The sequence below is a fragment of the Podarcis tiliguerta genome (genome assembly GCF_965153285.1).
Source record: "Podarcis tiliguerta genome assembly, chromosome: 5".
Lineage (NCBI taxonomy): Eukaryota > Metazoa > Chordata > Lepidosauria > Squamata > Lacertidae > Podarcis > Podarcis tiliguerta.
Window position 1 is genome coordinate 36,517,575 of NC_139538.1, and position 18,704 is coordinate 36,536,278.

Here is an 18,704-nt window from a genome sequence, read left to right on the forward strand (position 1 = left end):
AGGCCGAGCAGGCATAGTAATTAAGGCGGCTTTTGTGTTTTGTTGTGTTGGGCCACCCCTCCTGTTTACTAGCAGCTAGGCATCCCTTTTTTCTTTTGTGGCGCTGCAAGGCTTTGACACCCCGCTGTCTGGAGAGAAGCTGTTTACTCTTGATGCTGCGTTGGCTCTTCTATCTCCCTCCCTCCCTCCCTCAAAATAAATAAATAAGTAGATTGCCGTGTTTTACGAAAATATAATTGCAGTGATTGTAAATGAGGGATGGAAGCAAAAAGGTAATTACAGGCATTGGTGGGCATGCAGGGAACTGTGAGGAGGAGGAGGAGGGGTGCTTAGTAGCTTTCCAGGGCACCGGAGTAATGGCTATTGGCTTCTGCAAAATTATCAGGACTGGGGGAGGAGGATATTGTAAACCATCCCTCCCGCACTCGCTGACGTTTCGCATTTTTGTACCAGATGGGGAAGATCCCCTCTCCAAACTCCAAATTAGCCTTAATCAAGCTATGACCATTCATGTCATGCTTATATATTTCAGGATCAGAGTAGTGGGAAGGGCATGGAGTTGATTTCTTTCAGATGTTTGGAATAGCTGGGAGGGGTTCTGCACACCACAAGACATTTTCAGAATTCTGGATTTAAACTTTCACTGAGGGGCAGGAAACACAGGCACATCCTGGGCTTAGTATCCGTCTGTGGTGACTCTCGTGTTGATGAAATGGGATTGCATGTGTACAGTCATACCTTGGGTTAAATATGCTTTGGGATGAATATTTTTGGGTTGCGCTCTGTGGCGACCCAGCAGTTACTTCCGGGTTCCGCCACTCGCGCATGCACAGACACTCAAAATGGCGTCACACGCATGCGCTAAAGCAGCGAATTGTGACCCTCGCATGTGCAGACGCGGGGACGCAGGTTGCATTCACTTCAGGATGTGAACGGGGCTCTGGAATGGATCCCGTTCGCATCCAGAGGTACCAATGTACATGGCTAAGCTATAACCAGGGTGCTCCGTCGTGTGTCCGATTTAGCCTTCCATCAAAAAACCTTTATGGAAGTCCTTTGTGTGGCATGTCACATTTGGATCTAGGTGGGCAGGGAACAATTTCAGTTTCTCTCTGTTTCAGTTTCACTAATACAATTCATTTTTGTATTTTATTTTCATTAATATATGCATTTGACGCACAATTTATCCTAGTATGTATAATTTGCACACATTACTTGCTTGGTGAACTGCACTGCAAAATGAAGAGGGGTGCAAATTTCAAAGGATGCCTTGTGTTTCAGTTCACATATTGTTTCAGAAAGTGCAGTTTATGTAGGCTTGCTTTTAAATGTGTACTGAATTGAATTCCCTCCACCCACTCTTAATACTGAAGGCTTAACTGACCGCTGTGTTACATACAGGTAAACAACAGAGTGAAATCAGAGAGTGATAGCATTTCCATATGGTTTTCATAATCTGTGTGCAAACTACATGGCAACACTGCAGTGGGTAACAGTCCTTAGCAGGACTTCTTGAACTTATATCAATCAAATTAAATGAGACATACCACAGGGCATATATTTGTGTTTTGCTACATTTTTCTAAGAAGTGATTCACTAAATTTTAGTCCAGTTGTAATTATCAGTGTTGTTATGTATATGAAGTGCCTTTAGCTCTTGGGGAAACATTAAATAAATTCTAACTGTTGCTATTATTAACATCAGGCCCATGATGAGCAGTAAACTTGTGTGATTGTTCCACTACATGGTAAGATGGCAGCTCGCCATGCTACTCCATAATATTGCTGTTAGGAAGTGTTCCCTGTGGTTTTTCTCCTGTTCTTAATTGGAAGCCTTCCTATTAGTTTTTCCTTGCCATGCAGCAATAAATAATTCCGCTTCTTCACGGGACGTCTTAGAAGTTTTAAATATTCACGATCTTATCATGCATCTCTTTGCTGAGCAAGACACAGATTGTTCTTTTTATCCCATCCCAATCATTCCTTATAATAATTTTGTGCATCTATCACTTCCCTCTAATCTGTCTGTTTCCTTCTCACCAACAGAAGGTGCCCAGTACCATTTGCAACAGGGGTGCCCACAGCAGGTCAGATTAGGGACAGGTGTGGCAAGCAGAGAGGTGGATCCTCATCTTTGAAGATGTTACTCTCTTGCTTTGGCAGTCTCCAAACTGCATTTCCCTTATAGGGGAGAGAGCGGGCAAGAGAAAGAAGGAGAAGCTATTTATATTGTTATCCGTAGTGTTTTGCATAATCACTTTAATGTAGAACAATGACTACAACATAACTGGGGAACTACTTCATTCAAACAGATAATGCTGTGGGACATGATCTATTTGTTCCATTCAATATTTACCAACTTGCTGTTGCTCTTGAAAGGGGACTCTGCATTATGGAGGTTCAATACCTTTTTGGACAAGGCTGTTAAAATACAAATCAAACACAAATTGGGGGGTGTTTTTCCTTCCTTGTTATCTTTTAAACCACCATGAAAATTCATGTAAGTACAGTGTAGGATGGAAGTGCATGGAAGGATACATAAATGTATCTATGGGAGGTCATCCGCCTCTCCTCCTCCTCCTCCTCCTCCTCCTCCTCCAGTTCCTCTTTCTGGCTTTTAGATACTTGGGTAGGGTGGCCCTTTTGCGACTCTCCGATTGTTTTGAGGGACCCTGTTGTTAAGGTTCAGGTTGACATCTACAAACCTAGGCATACATATTTTATCCCTAAATATGTATTTAAATACATATTTTATCCATGTGCATTTCTAAATTTATTTTATCCTCAAATACACATTTGTAATTGCATTTAGGTATGTTTTCCCACCACTCCCCACTCCCCAATAGCCAAGAATGGTGTGTACTAAAAAATTTGGAGCAGTGAAAAATCTGAAGAATAATGATGCTATGAGCCATGTATTTGCCCGGGTGTTTGTGTGCAAATTAATTCAGTTTGCCTAGAAAGGTGAAGGAGACAAAGGTATCCTCCATCCCTAAAGCCAGCAACATCTGGAGGGTCACAGGTTCTGCCTCTGTGCTCTAAGCCTTCTGCAACAGGTGCCATAGGTTCCATTCCCCTTAACTCCACTGCACAGCTGCTCAGATTTGATTGTGCCATGCTAGGAGGAGATGAATTTTCAAAAGATCCATAAACACCAAAGAGAAGAGATCTCATGACAGCAATCGTTACCAGGATAGATCAGTCCTTGCAAGAGAGACATTATTTCGACAATCTGTTGAATATCATTTAAGAGGCTGACTATGTTGAAAGCTTGCAGTTATTAGAAGCTCACTTGTTTCTATTGTTGACTCAACAAGTATTGTGTGTGATTTCCCCAGAGTTGCATCAATGTTTTCCATTTTAATGTGCAACTCCTTTAGACACTTTGGGAATGCAGGAGGCAGTCCCCGGAGGACAAGACAGTTAATTATTTCAAATGGATCAATACATCGATTGATTTATCAGATGATAAACAGGGGATGCCTTCTTTGGGGCTATGAATATTAATTGATTTGACAGAATAAACCTTGGTAAAACAACAAGTAGGGGCATCAGGGCATCACTGTATTAATTAGACATGCTGAAGCAGCCTTTAACTGTTCCTGAAGTTTAATCAATATACTACATTTGAGTCCCCAAAGGCTTATAAAAAACAGACTTTGAAATCCTTTAAATTGTTGCCTCAATGAGGTTTTAGAAGTTTCATGTATTCTTGTGCTTGTGGGCTATCTTTTGCTTCCTGAAATCAATAATGACCCAGATGGTTATATGGTTTATTTTGTTGTTTGTATCACACATGAGAAAGAGAGAAAAAAGCCACTACTTTTGCTTTATAATAGCAATTGTAATCTTATATATCCATGATCTGCTCATTGCTTTCTGCCAGTTTCTATATTCAGTAAATGATTTGTAGTGAGGTGAAGTGTTACTTAAATCATATTGCTCCATAGGCACACGCGCCATCCAGCCTTTGATTTAATACTTGATGAAATGTAAGGATGCTGCAGTATTTTAATGACCAAGACACAGTAAAAAAAAAAGATTGTTGGAGGCAGGAGAGCAACTTGCCCAGAACAGACAACAGGGAAGAGGAAGCTGTGACTCTCCAGACATTGCATTAACAGTGCCACGGGAGACAAAATGTGATGGTCACTGCCTGTGAACAGAGCTAAACGACAACTTGACTCCCAGCCCACTGCAGCACCTATCTAGTGTGAAATAGAAATTTTGCAAAATCCATTATGAGTAAGGCCAAGGGGATGACCTGGCCATAAAACCGGTAAGAACCAGTTATGAGGGAACCTAACTGAGTGCTAGAGAGAAAAAAACTGTTCCAGATCAGAGGCAAGGAAGGCTCTGCAGGTAGAACAAAAAAATAGTTGAGCGGAGTAAGTGTGTTCAAGGGCTGTGGCTGGATGAGAGATGGTGGGGCAATAGGGTGGTGGAAGATGGTTGGAGAAAGAAGAAGATGGAGTATGCATATTTATTATACAGAGGGTGTGAATATGCTCTCACAGATTCTTTTGGACTCTGTATTGTAATGCATTACTGAATGAAAGTCAAATCGGGATTCTGCTTTAAGCCTCTGCATTGAACCCCCCCCCCCAAGGGAATTTTCTCCCACAGCTGCTAGGGAAGGTTGCTGGAAATGGAAGAGAAGGCTAGTGGCTGCCCCAGTGCTGCTGCTGCTAGGTCCAAGTGGTGATGGGCACTGGGAGGGGCTTCAGGGGCAGCCTTTGCTGGGCCTCCCGAAAGTCAGCATCAGATCTGCTCCTGATCAAGAGTGCAGCAATCAAAGCAAAAGCGGTGAGGATCATCTAAGGAATGATTTTAAAGGTACATTGGGAGAGAAATCCAGGCAGAAAACACAGGGAGCAAACTTCACAACCACTGCCATCCACCTTCCAGCACTGACAAAGTGAAGGTCCAGCCTTGTGCCCAGGCTTCTAAGTTGGCAGCTTACTTTCCTCTCTGCTTCCCACATTTTGAATTTACCTTTCCCTTATTTTTTATTCCAGAAAGATCGTTGCCGATTGCAAGCTCATGAAAAATATAAAAGGAGTTTACAGCAACATATGTATGATAAAAAAAAAAACCCCTCAGAAAAATAAAATAAAATCAGGGATCATCAGCTAACTATGAAAGAACCCTTCGCAGTGGACAGCAGAGAAATGTCGAACGTTCAACCCCTCTTCATGCATTTCTCATGCAAAGAAACAGCATAGGGACAGGGCAGCGGCACTTTTATAGCCTGGCCCCTGAGGTCATGTGGTTCCTCCCAGCTCTTCCCATCTTGTGGGATAACCTCTGAAGCAGGAAGCCTTTTATATCCCAATTTTATATCCATGAATACTCCTCTATATGATTTAGAACACTAGAAGACAAGGCTTCTAACCATGTAGGGAGTTTACATGTATTTAGAAAGGGCTCCCTGCTTCTGAAGTTATCCTGTGAATCTAGAGAAGCTGCACCATCTTTATCTGGAGCTGGAGTTTCTCACCACTCTAGGTGTGTTGGTTCTCCTGAACTTGCAGCCTCCTCCAGCAAGGGCAGGTGTCATATGTGATGCCTCCCTGTGAATCTTGTTGGTACCGAGCTCAGGAATAGGATCATTCTCTTCCTCTGAGGACTTATTTATTTGTGGGCCAATCCTCATAGGATTTAGCTTTTAAAAAAGCTAAAGGTAAAACAAATCAAGGAGCGTGGCATCCAAAGATTGAGTCTTTTCTCTGAGTACTATTTGCCTTTCCAGTCATCACGTTATATGTAAATACTCTGGTCTCCCATCTACATGGATCTTTGAATGATAATGCTTAAATTACATTTTAGTCCTTGCTGAACATTTTAAACAGCCTTGTATAACTGTCGTGAAAATGTACCATTCTAGGCAGAAAATCTATGTTAATTCAATTCTTTGCTCTGATGTTATTGGTGGGAAGGGGAGTAAAGGCATTTCACTCTCATGGTCAGATAGTGGTTACTTGACCCTAGGCAAATAGATCCTGGTAGGGCTGATTTGAGGGTTTTGCTTTACAAACAAATCTGCAAAGTTGCATGTGGAATCCAGTGATTTGGCATAACTGCCCTGTGTATTTATTTTGCTTCAGTGTTTGATCAATACACGGTTCTCCAAAACCAGTGTAGATTTTTCCAGCTGTGTTCTGTACTGAGGGGTCTGTACTTTCTTTTCTCCTGGTTCTTTCTTTGATGACTCTGTGTTGATTTTCTTTGGTTATGGTTATCACATAGGTGACTTGAAAGAAGTCTGAATTGAAAGTCAGCTCCTTCCACCTCCTGGCCCTGAATAATCATAGCTTGACTGTCAAATCTCAGGTGTCTTCCTAATGAAAGAGCAAGTGTAAATCTAGCATTGCCTGCCTTCTGTTGTGTAACATTCCCCATTCCTGCTCACCTTATCTGTTGGGCAGTGTTGCCATTGTCTGTCTTGAGATAGACAGATCAGAAATTTGGAGTGGTGTCCCAGCACACTGTTCTTTCCCACCATTTAAAATTCAGCATGACATGATGATACATTGATTAAAAAGCCACAGCTTCATTTACAAGAGGGACTGCAGTGTTAAAAAGGAACATTAGTTTTCTTGGTCATAAGGCTAGCCCTTCTCTCCCAATTTCTAATTCAATAAACCTCAAGTCTGAATGCAGCCTTACTGTGAGTCAGCATAACAATTTATATTCCCACTCCCTGCCCATCTTCTGAAGTGCAGGGTTTAGTTTGCTTCTGCCTGTGGATCCATTCTCTCCCTTTTATTCTTAGAAAACATTTTCAACTACCATCTGCTGCTAATTTTTGCAAATGACTGCATGTTCTATTGATCCATTTCAACGTGGTCTTTGCTTCTCATTCCCCAATGCATTGCTGTTTGCAATTTATTTCACAGCCCTTTCAGTTCCACATATTGAGATGTGTGCTTTGCTCTCCCTTATGCGACTACATTTTAAGATATTAATCACCCACGGCAATGCTTAGCCCTCCTCCTCAAACTGCTGTTGAAAAGGGCCATTAAAAAGCTTAAGGGATTCCTATTTAGCTGCTTTATTGTCCAACATTATTTCTCATAACACTTTTGGTAAAATAATGGCAGAGCATATTCCAGTGTTATGATTTTAGCAGCTTTATTGGCATTACGTTTTATGGGTGAAAAGGACTGGTTACCACGTTGTTTGTGAAACACTGTTTGCACAGAGCTGTACCATCATGCTTCCTTGCAAGGGACCCACAATGTTTGCATTGTTTGATATTCCTACAATTACAATGCCCCCCCCCCCCCACTGACTGAATACTAATCTTGGTCTTTTAGTTAACTGCCATTTTTCTTTGCCCCTAAATTCATAGAATGTCCAAATTGTAGAGTTGGAAGGGAACCACAAGTGTCCAGATTAGCTCCTTCTACTATAAATTATTACAGCCAAACTCCTTGCTGTCTGAAACAATCCCTTCCTTGGCCATTGAGTAACGTAGACCCCTGTGTTTCTTGAATAACACTGGTGTCATCAGAAATTATCTAATATACCAAAGCTGCAATCCCATGAAAATTGACCTGGGAGTAAGTGTTTTTGAACTCAGTGAGGTTTACTTCTGAGTTGAGATAAGGGGAAATTCAGTTCCTATGTAATCCAGACTTTTCAAAGCAGCATGAGTTCAAATTCAGTAATGTGAACAAAACTGCATATAGTAGGGCAAAATGTGCATAAAAATGAACGTGTTCGTGAAAATAACATACAAAAATGTATAATATTGTGGAAAATTTATTTGGGAAAATGGGAAATTGCACAGAAAAACATTTATTTAAGTAGAAATCATTAAAGTGCTGGTGAATTTTCAAGAGGGATTTTTTCAAATGAAAACTCACCAACTGCTGTAGAAATGCAGATAATTGAACATAAGACTGAAAACATGAGAAATTGAGAGGAACCAAAATGGACAGATTTGTCCACCCTAATACTTCCAAGTTTCCAAAAATCTATTTTGGAGAAGGAGAAAGGTGGAAGAACAGGCAGCTCACCTATGCAGACACGAGATGGAGCCCTCTCCTGCCTCCTTTCCCAAAGTAAGGTATTTTTTTGGGCGGGGGGGGGGGGTGAAGCATGAGAAAGGGAGTAGCAAGGAAGGGGGAAAGCCACACTTCAGCCAAGCCTTTTGAAAAAGCCTTGATGTGTTCTCTTGGGCATTCAACAGGAAATACTCAAAAGCCCAACTTGTTGCTATTGTTAAACTAATAGGAGTACAAGATCCTTGCTGATCTACTATGAATCATCCCAGGACCTATCCTAAACCACCTCCTGCCCATCCATGCTTAGTGGTGAGAAACTCCTGAACTTAAGCGTCTGTGTATGAATTTCAGGTTTACTGTTTTACTCTGCATTCCTTTGGGAGGCTAGAAAGGCCATGTAAACACAACGTCATCACCTAGTCCTCCATGGACAGCCATTGTGGGAAGTGGGGCACCCATCGAAGAGGCTAAGCAGAGCTGGCAAATCTGGGGGCCACTATCCCTGCATTTCCCACAACTTGTCCCCTTAAATGCAAATATTAACCTTGATCGGATCAGACTCCCTCCTTGGCTTTGTTTCAAAGGGAAAGCAGCAGCAGCAGCAGCAGCACCAACACCCCCCCCCCTTCATACTCAATATGATACACATGCATTTTAAATTGCAATATCTGAACCCCAGCAGAAAAAGTCCCCAAAGCCACAGCCCTGAGCTGCTATCCCATTTCTATTTTGCCCTTGCCCAGGAACAGCAGCAGATGGGAAAGATTCTTCAGTATAGCTGTACAATGCCTCTGAAATTGTCAATATAATGGCAAACAGAACATCATCTTTAATCAGCTGCCGGTAAACCTCCTTTTCCATCTACAAGGCCTTCTGTAGAACAGGGACAAGACAGGCTTGTCCATTAGCTTCAAAGCCATTCCATTGGGTGGCATATGGATGGCAGACTGAGGCTGGCCAGCTTGCATCAATCTAGTTTTTCCTCTGCGTCTTTCTCCAACCCATTGCCTTTCCATTCATCTGGCCTGCAAGCCCAGCCCATTCATATTGCTAATAGATGAGTCCTCATTATCTGGCCATGAGTGCAAGAAAGAAGCGTGCCGGTCCGAAAGGGGAGTACCATTTTCTGGGTAGGCTCTGTGCCTCTCCTGTGTTGCTAATCCATCTCTTTGTGGAGAAAGGCCCCTTGCTGCAAAGAAACAATACGACTTGCATGTCATCATTAGTCTGAAAATTATAAAAGAAACCTTCCATCAGTATTGGCACAATTACCTTCCCATTCGCCTGCTCCACCTCATTAAAAGGAAAATGTTACAATTATGGCAGGGACGGGAGGAGCAGATTAATGTTCTGTTTCTAATGCATTGATGAATTGGCACTTAGTCAAAGAGATTCTTCTTTATTTTAAATGAAAGCCTGTCTTGTTTTCACACAAAAAATGTGTTATAAATAACACAAAGATAGGGAGAGTCCCCTATATCAGGGGCCCCTTGGCTGTGAATCTGTTTTCTTGATTAGCTCTCAGATAAGATGTGAAGAATAAGAAGCCAGTTAAAAGGAATCATTCAGCCTTCCTTATGGGAGAATTTCCAGAGGTAAAGCTAGGAGTTATTTTCCATATAGAATTATTGCAGACACATTCACTGGTTCATCCCTTATGTCAAACTGAACATCTTTGAGTATGGAATAAATAACATGTCTTTTTGAAATGGTGTCTTTAGTGTGGAATGGGACTTACTCCCAGGTAAGTGTGTATAGGATTGAGGCTTCATTTCTGATCTCAGAGGCTCAGGCTGAATAATAAAGGAGAACATAAATATGTAAAAAAATAGTAAAATGGGTAAGAGACATACCGTATTTTTCGCCCTATAGGACGCACCGGCCCATAGGACGCACCTAGTTTTTTGGGGGGGAAATAAAGGAAAAAAATTTTATTCCCCCCCGCAGCCGCAGGGCTGGGGCGGGGAAGCCCGAGCTTTTAAAAACGCACCTACAGTAGTTTTTAGAGGAGAAAAACAAGTAAAAAAATTCTGAATCAAATGTTGTATAAACTACTGCAGATGCGTTCCCCAAGCGCCGGGCGCTCTGCTTTCAGGGCGCCCGACGCTGGGGAAGCAGGCTGCTATCCGCAGCCTAGACAGCCCTGCAGGTCCTCCCGCAGAGCTGCCTAGGCTGCAGATGCGTTCCCCAAGCGCCGGGCGCTCTGCTTTCAGGGCGCCCGACGCTGGGGAAGCAGGCTGCTATCCGTAGCCTAGACATCCCTGCGGGTCCTCCCGCAGAGCTGCCTAGGCTGCAGATGCGTTCCCCAAGCGCCGGGCGCTCTGCTTTCAGGGCGCCCGACGCTGGGGAAGCAGGCTGCTATCCGCAGCCTAGACAGCCCTGCAGGTCCTCCCGCAGGGCTGCCTAGGCTGCAGATGCGTTCCCCAAGCGCCGGGCGCTCTGCTTTCAGGGCGCCCGACGCTGGGGAAGCAGGCTGCTATCCGTAGCCTAGACATCCCTGCGGGTCCTCCCGCAGAGCTGCCTAGGCTGCAGATGCGTTCCCCAAGCGCCGGGCGCTCTGCTTTCAGGGCGCCCGACGCTGGGGAAGCAGGCTGCTATCCGCAGCCTAGACAGCCCTGCAGGTCCTCCCGCAGGGCTGCCTAGGCTGCAGATGCGTTCCCCAAGCGCCGGGCGCTCTGCTTTCAGGGCGCCCGACGCTGGGGAAGCAGGCTGCTATCCGTAGCCTAGACATCCCTGCGGGTCCTCCCGCAGAGCTGCCTAGGCTGCAGATGCGTTCCCCAAGCGCCGGGCGCTCTGCTTTCAGGGCGCCCGACGCTGGGGAAGCAGGCTGCTATCCGCAGCCTAGACAGCCCTGCAGGTCCTCCCGCAGGGCTGCCTAGGCTGCAGATGCGTTCCCCAAGCGCCGGGCGCTCTGCTTTCAGGGCGCCCGACGCTGGGGAAGCAGGCTGCTATCCGCAGCCTAGACAGCCCTGCAGGTCCTCCCGCAGAGCTGCCTAGGCTGCAGATGCGTTCCCCAAGCGCCGGGCGCTCTGCTTTCAGGGCGCCCGACGCTGGGGAAGCAGGCTGCTATCCGCAGCCTAGACAGCCCTGCAGGTCCTCCCGCAGAGCTGCCTAGGCTGCAGATGCGTTCCCCAAGCGCCGGGCGCTCTGCTTTCAGGGCGCCCGACGCTGGGGAAGCAGGCTGCTATCCGTAGCCTAGACATCCCTGCGGGTCCTCCCGCAGAGCTGCCTAGGCTGCAGATGCGTTCGCCAAGCGCCGGGCGCTCTGCTTTCAGGGCGCCCGACGCTGGGGAAGCAGGCTGCTATCCGCAGCCTAGACAGCCCTGCAGGTCCTCCCGCAGGGCTGCCTAGGCTGCAGATGCGTTCCCCAAGCGCCGGGCGCTCTGCTTTCAGGGCGCCCGACGCTGGGGAAGCAGGCTGCTATCCGTAGCCTAGACATCCCTGCGGGTCCTCCCGCAGAGCTGCCTAGGCTGCAGATGCGTTCCCCAAGCGCCGGGCGCTCTGCTTTCAGGGCGCCCGACGCTGGGGAAGCAGGCTGCTATCCGTAGCCTAGACATCCCTGCGGGTCCTCCCGCAGAGCTGCCTAGGCTGCAGATGCGTTCCCCAAGCGCCGGGCGCTCTGCTTTCAGGGCGCCCGACGCTGGGGAAGCAGGCTGCTATCCGCAGCCTAGACAGCCCTGCAGGTCCTCCCGCAGGGCTGCCTAGGCTGCAGATGCGTTCCCCAAGCGCCGGGCGCTCTGCTTTCAGGGCGCCCGACGCTCGGGGAAGCAGGCTGCTATCCGCAGCCTAGACAGCCCTGCAGGTCCTCCCGCAGGGCTGCCTAGGCTGCAGATGCGTTCCCCAAGCGCCGGGCGCTCTGCTTTCAGGGCGCCCGACGCTGGGGAAGCAGGCTGCTATCCGTAGCCTAGACATCCCTGCGGGTCCTCCCGCAGAGCTGCCTAGGCTGCAGATGCGTTCCCCAAGCGCCGGGCGCTCTGCTTTCAGGGCGCCCGACGCTGGGGAAGCAGGCTGCTATCCGTAGCCTAGACATCCCTGCGGGTCCTCCCGCAGAGCTGCCTAGGCTGCAGATGCGTTCCCCAAGCGCCGGGCGCTCTGCTTTCAGGGCGCCCGACGCTGGGGAAGCAGGCTGCTATCCGCAGCCTAGACAGCCCTGCAGGTCCTCCCGCAGGGCTGCCTAGGCTGCAGATGCGTTCCCCAAGCGCCGGGCGCTCTGCTTTCAGGGCGCCCGACGCTCGGGGAAGCAGGCTGCTATCCGCAGCCTAGACAGCCCTGCAGGTCCTCCCGCAGGGCTGCCTAGGCTGCAGATGCGTTCCCCAAGCGCCGGGCGCTCTGCTTTCAGGGCGCCCGACGCTCGGGGAAGCAGGCTGCTATCCGCAGCCTAGACATCCCTGCGGGTCCTCCCGCAGAGCTGCCTAGGCTGCAGATGCGTTCCTGAAGCCTGGAGAGCGAGAGGGGTCGGTGCGCACCTACCCCTCTCGCTCTCCACGCTTCAGCGAAAGCCTGCATTCGCCCCATAGGACGCACCCAGATTTCCCCGTCATTTTTGGAGGGGAAAAAGTGCGTCTTATGGGGCGAAAAATACGGTAACTTAGTGCCCAACATGACCTGTTTTCCAACAATAATAACAATATCCATTACAGCCTTCTTCTGGAACTTGTGCACATAGTTACATCCCCACCACATATGCCCAAAATATTCTAAGTCACTTTGAATCACTGCAAAAAAGTAACCAATAAATTTAAAAAATAAAAAAGTTGATCACTAGTATGGGTGAAATATGGGACAGAATTGTTCAGTCCATCCCTGCTTTGGAGTGTGCCCTACCTAGAATGAACAGAAGGTTTCTCCTTACATTCCAGTATTCGAAGTGTTAATGCACTCATTTCCCAAAGAAACAGATTGAAAGAAACAGTGCACATCTTGGGTTAACAGCTTCTATTATTCAGTCCACATGCCCCTCGCCTCTGAGGCTGACCCTCACCCAGAATATGTGAGGGGCTGAGGGAAGAGGAGGAAGCTCAGATCTTGTTGAGGGAATGCCAAACCATGGTTTCGTTTTACATGTGACCCACAGTATAACCAAACTGATTCAAAACAAAGTTTTCTTCCTATTAATGAGATAATAATTTGGGGTCAGTTTACTTCTGTGTTAATGCTGAATCAAATTTAAAGCTAATGAGAGAAAATGAGTTCCTGTGGTAAGTTAGTTATTCTTGGCTCATAACTACCTCTGTGGGGAGCCATTTCAAGGCTTCTCAGTTCACAAGCTGTAGTTTTCATTAAAAGGAATCAGACAATTGGATTTTTATCTTTGCGTTTAGACCCCATTGAAGCAGATTTAGATAGCTGCCTTTAATTTTCTCCCCCACCTTTCATCTTAATTTTATCAGGGGAGGTCCATGGCAAACACACAAACTTCAATCCTGAAACATTTACTTTGTTGGAAGGAATCAGAGGAACTATATGTGGCATGAAAACTGAACTCTGTGGTCACATAAAGGGATATGGGAGTACCCCTTTAGTTAAGTAGCAGAAAGTGGGGGGTGTCTACGATTATAATTCTACAATTTATTTAAAAAGTTACCTGTTGCTAATAAGTTGGAATGCGGCTTACACAACCTACTTGACGATGTCTCCAAATGTGTCTTGCTGGGATCATCTTCCACCTCCCCATTGCCCTGCCAGTTCATGACAATCAGGTTGGCTAAAAGAGGGTCATCCCACTGTTTACTCATCCTGCCAGCTACTGATGAAAGTATAGATCATCTCACAGGAGTCACCAGCGATACTGTAGGGCACAGATGTTTCATAAGACAACACAGTACCAAGAGAACATGGATCATATTTGCTTTTCCCAGACACCCAGGGAGGAAATGCTTTGTTTATAACAGCTGAATGATCTCCCCTCTTCTTCCCCTGTGTGCTGTTCTAGGGGGTTCTCTAAGCCCCCCACCCCCAGAGCCAATTTAGTGGGACAAGAGGGAGGAAGACCCATTGCATTACTGGAAGCCCTTGAACAGGCTTCTTCTAATGGGACCAGTTAGCTGAATCTCGTCCATAATTCTCCCCATCTGGAAATTGGCCCGACAGACAAAGGAAAAATGTGGGTGCATTGAGAAGTAGAGAGAGAGAGTTGTACGTTAGTACAATTTGTGCCCTTGTACAATGTCATTACTGATCATGGGGCATATATATTAAGCTAACAGCCTCAGCTTCTAATTTCCCAGATTTGTGGAGCTTGAGCTACCATTCTAACTCTGATCAACATGAGACAACTTCTGGCAGGTTGTTTGATCATCGAAAGTATTTACTTATTGCAATTATTTATATCCTACTTTTTAAGATGCAAATCCTTCCATGATGGTTTGCAAGTAGCATGAAATTATAGTTTAAAAAAAACACAATAAGCAACATCAGCATGTAAAAAGCCAATCAGAATCCCTGCCAACCTCTGGCTGGTAGAATGGCTCTGTGGTGCATAGGGGAAAGTCCAGCAGGAAAGTCCAGAGCTGGATCAGGCTCTGAAGTGTTTATGGCCTCCCTCTCTCCTGCAGTCCTCCCCATAGGGCCAGTGGCGTAGTGTGGGTTGTCAGCACCCGGGGCAAGGCAAGTAATTTGCGCCCCCTAACCTGTGGATTTGCGCCCCCTAACCCTAACCCCCAGATGTTGCGCCTGGTGCGGCCGGGCCCCCCTGCACCCCCCACGCTACGCCACTGCATAGGGCAAGTAGTGGTACATAGCCCTTTGATATAAATGATATAAAAGTCCAGCTGGAGGAGCTCCTGAGATGGTTTTTGCCCCTCATGCTCTCTCTTTCCTGGAATCCTCTCCATAAGACAGTTGAGGTAGATGGCACTGTAGGGGAGAGGTCCAGCTGAGGTGGTCTGCACCCAGGTTCCCCTCTCTACCAGGATGCTTCTTGCAAGGCAGCTGGTGGAACTTAGGGAGAAATCCAGCTGAAACGGTATCTGAGGTGGCCTTTACCTCAGAATCGGTCATTTTTTCCTTTATGGATTGGTGGGCAAATGCCACTCTAATTTCTCAAGAATAAAAATTGCCTCTTACATTTTGTATTAATCAGTTATCATGGTCCTACAATGGCATTTATTATATTTCTATTGTATCACTCATTTGCAGCAAACCTCGGACTGTTTCAAAATGTCATGAAAACGTCACTCATGGGAAACATTCAAACTCTCATGGGAAACATTTAATTTATACAATTATTTTTATAGTCTTGACCTTCATGTCTTTAGATGTTCTCTCCATTTCCCTTTATCTTTTTGTTGGAGTGCAATACCGAAAAGAAAGAAGTACTCCACTGGGCTAAAGGTTACAGCTGCTTTCTAAATATGTGCTGCAAACACTGCGAGAATCTTTTAATGCTTGGTATAATTGCTCAGCATTAATTCAGTGGGTGAAACACTGAAGTGACCTATTCGGGCATTGAGAAATCTGGTTCCTGCGGTGCTGGGCGAAGCATGGCTTATATGATACTGCTATTAATTATGGCATGCTTCCATGGTACCTTTAACTGTGGGCATTAAAAATATTCAAAGCATTCACTGGTGCTTAGGAAGCCATATCTGTCAAAGCTCCCCCCCCCCCCAAGTCTGTGAAAGCTGTAAAAGACTAGATTCCCTTTTACAAACCAATGAGTTTCCAGTATCTTTGGCCAGCAAAGAAAGAATCCCAGCCAAGAATAGGAAGGGAAACCTACCTTTCTCTTGAAACAAAGTTTTAATTGCTTTGTTTCATCGGCAAATCAGAACCCCCTTGCCCCCTTGTTTCCCTGATGGGTGAAGGATATTCATCACATTCTTCTTATTCATGAGATAACAGCCATTGTGACATAATGTGCTTAGAGCGTTGGCCTAATACCCAGAAGACCAGGGTTCAAGTCCCCATGGCAGTCGTGAAACTCAATAGGTGATTGTGGGCCAGTCACTCACTCTCTGCCTATCCTCACTCACAGGGTTGTTGTGAGGATAAAAATGGGGAGTAGTAGAAAACGATGTACACCACTTTGAGCTCCTTAGAGGAAGGATGGGATATAAATGTATAAATAAATATTTCCTATCCAATATCATGATCCCATCATTGAGTTACACCTGCTGAGCTGTCAAATTCTGTTGCGATTGCTGTCAAATTCTGTTGTGCAAACAAAGCACAACTGTATGATGGCAAAAGTAGACAACGTTTGGTGCCTGACCGCAAGGAGGAGTAGAATCTTACCTTTAATAAAGACAAGATGGCCAAGGGCTTTTCTTTTTCTTCATTAAGAAAAAATGTCTTGCTGTTGCTTCCATGGATGGCTTGTCTGCTCTCAGCAGTCCATCAGTCTTCTGGAACATAATGGCCCATAGGAACAATGATGGTATGTCATAATAAAGATGATAATCAAACCTTCTTGGGGTCAGTATTCACTGATACAGAGCACAGGCTCCCCCCCCCCCTTTGCTGCCAATGGCAGCCATTTTGTGCTGGCACCTGCAACACTTTTATCAATATACAAGTTGATAAAGCACCCCCTCTTTTTTTAACCAAAAGAAGCACTAATTATGATGACTTGTGGCGTTCCATCTATTTACTTAGCATGAGAAGTTTACTTAGAATGAGAGGTTGGTGAAACTGTTGGTCATCCCACAAAAACAACAAAAGAAGGGGGGTGGAAATTAAGGCTGAAATAAACCTGGGGAAGCATGGGTGCAGATCCCTTGGCTTGGATGTATAAGGGTTCGGTGCTGAGTTGAAAGGGTCTATTCCAAAGGCTTCATGGAAAAGTAGAGTTCTGTGAAGGGATTTAAAGAATGTAAGGGAGATTTTCTCACAGGGGCATTCTTCTAGGATAAAATACGTCTAGAAGTTCATACACTGAGGTAAACTATCCATTTGAAGTATTTTGTGGAAAACTATGTTTATTTATATATGTATTTATATATGATTTTTTATCTTTTTAAAACTAAAAACAGGTTAATGTGGGGAAAGGACAGAATGGACACCAGAGACCAGAAATAGACTGATCCAGGCATCCCCAGGGGGTGGGCTGACTTTGTTCCTCCACCAGAGGTGTGCAGTACCACAAAGGGAATTGTGTAAACTGGGAGAAAATATGGTCTCTTGGGAGAAATATGGTCATGCCTGAGTTTCTAGGTGTTCAAACTCCAGCTGAACTTCAGTCGTCAACAACAACAACAATGAATGAACTGTGATGTGAGCTCTGACTTCAGGAGCAATTTTGTTCTCAGGGTAGTGAAGAACAGCAGCACCAACTATCTGATCTGAAACGAATGTTGAGAGAAAAAGCTGTGAAATGTTTCCTTAATTTTTAGTGTATTATCTGTTGCTAGGATGGGGGGGTTAATTTCTATTCTGAAGGGTCTGCTATCAGGTGTAGACATGTAGACACACACCTACACACACACACATTTTATTTTGGCAGGTGCAAATCCTCTATGGGGGGAATTATTCTAGCACCATAATGATGTGCTGTGTGTGTGTGTGTGTGTAAACTAATGTGTCAGCTGTGATTGGGCTGAGCTGCAACAAAAAGGAATAGACCTGGTCAAATTGTCATTCCACCCATGCTGTTGACATGTTTTATTCCTGTATGCAGACATTAATATACCAAAGCTATAAGTAAGTAAATCGGACTCAACAGGAGGGCATGCACTAGCATATTTCACAACTCTACTGGATTTACTGCAGAGCTTTGAATTCACAGCGACCTGGAAGGGGGGAAAGGCTAGACTGGCAAATAGACCTGAGATGTGTTTGCTAGAATGAATTTGAATTGACAAGTTCTTGCACAGGAAGAAAAGAAACACCACAATGAAAACAAAGTCTCAAAATACTGGCAGTGAAAGGCTGTTTTATCTTTAAATCTTGGGCTTTCCTACCAAACATTTAAATGCCATAAAATGCAATACAATGAAAAAACATGCATATGCAAATTCTATGGATGCAAAGTTGAGACGTGCCCCAAAAGTGCTTTAAAGAATAATAATATGGATCAATTTGTTGTCATTCCCTTTCTATTCCAAATTCACCCACTAGAGGCAGCATCCTAATTTTAACCCAGCAGCAATGAGGATCAGTCCTTTGCAAAGGGGAAAGTGCTGTAATGTATCTACCACAATCTTGACAATAATGGGTGTTTTCTCTAGAATTCCAGGGATAATTTACAGAGTCAGGTTAAGTGTGACGGGACTCACAGCTTTCCTCGTGATAAACTGCTGCCAGCATTTGATTGCTCATTTGTATGAAGCCATTATAACAGATCCACTATCACAAATCATCAAGATGTGATGAGAGAGAATGATCTGTGATAGCAAACCCTTCATAATGGTGCTACTGAATAAGCAATGGTGGGATAGCTACAGGTTATCCTGTGGAAAGCTCTCAGTTCTGTCTGATAAGATTATAAAGTGAATTGGTCCTAAATAAAATGCTCCAATGGGCTGATAACCTAATGGGACCCAGATAGATATAGCATGGTTATTTCTCTGGGAAGGATAAACCTGTCATTCCTACTGGCAGCAAAGGTACACCCAAATGTTGCAGTGTCTGAGGAGGGGGAATGATGCTAAATACTAGAATTGTGAATCCATGGATGCTTCCAGAAGGGTCTTTCATGTGGAATTGATGCTCCTCAAACATTCAAGGTTTTTTTGCAAGAGCCACGTGGTGTCAT

At 45.4% G+C, this 18,704-nt stretch overlaps 1 long non-coding RNA gene across 2 annotated transcripts; it reads right to left on the minus strand.

Annotated features, from left to right (window-relative positions):
- Positions 1–8,815: 8,815 nt before the first annotated feature.
- LOC310678893 lies at positions 8,816–16,352 on the minus strand. 2 transcript variants are annotated; one of them, XR_014512003.1, is made up of 3 exons: positions 16,247–16,352; positions 13,596–13,799; positions 8,816–9,200 (listed from the first exon to the last, which is right to left on the minus strand). It is a non-coding gene; the product is annotated as an uncharacterized lncRNA (long non-coding RNA). The 2 variants fall into 2 exon arrangements; XR_014512004.1 differs by having other exon boundaries at positions 8,816–9,238.
- Positions 16,353–18,704: the final 2,352 nt, after the last annotated feature.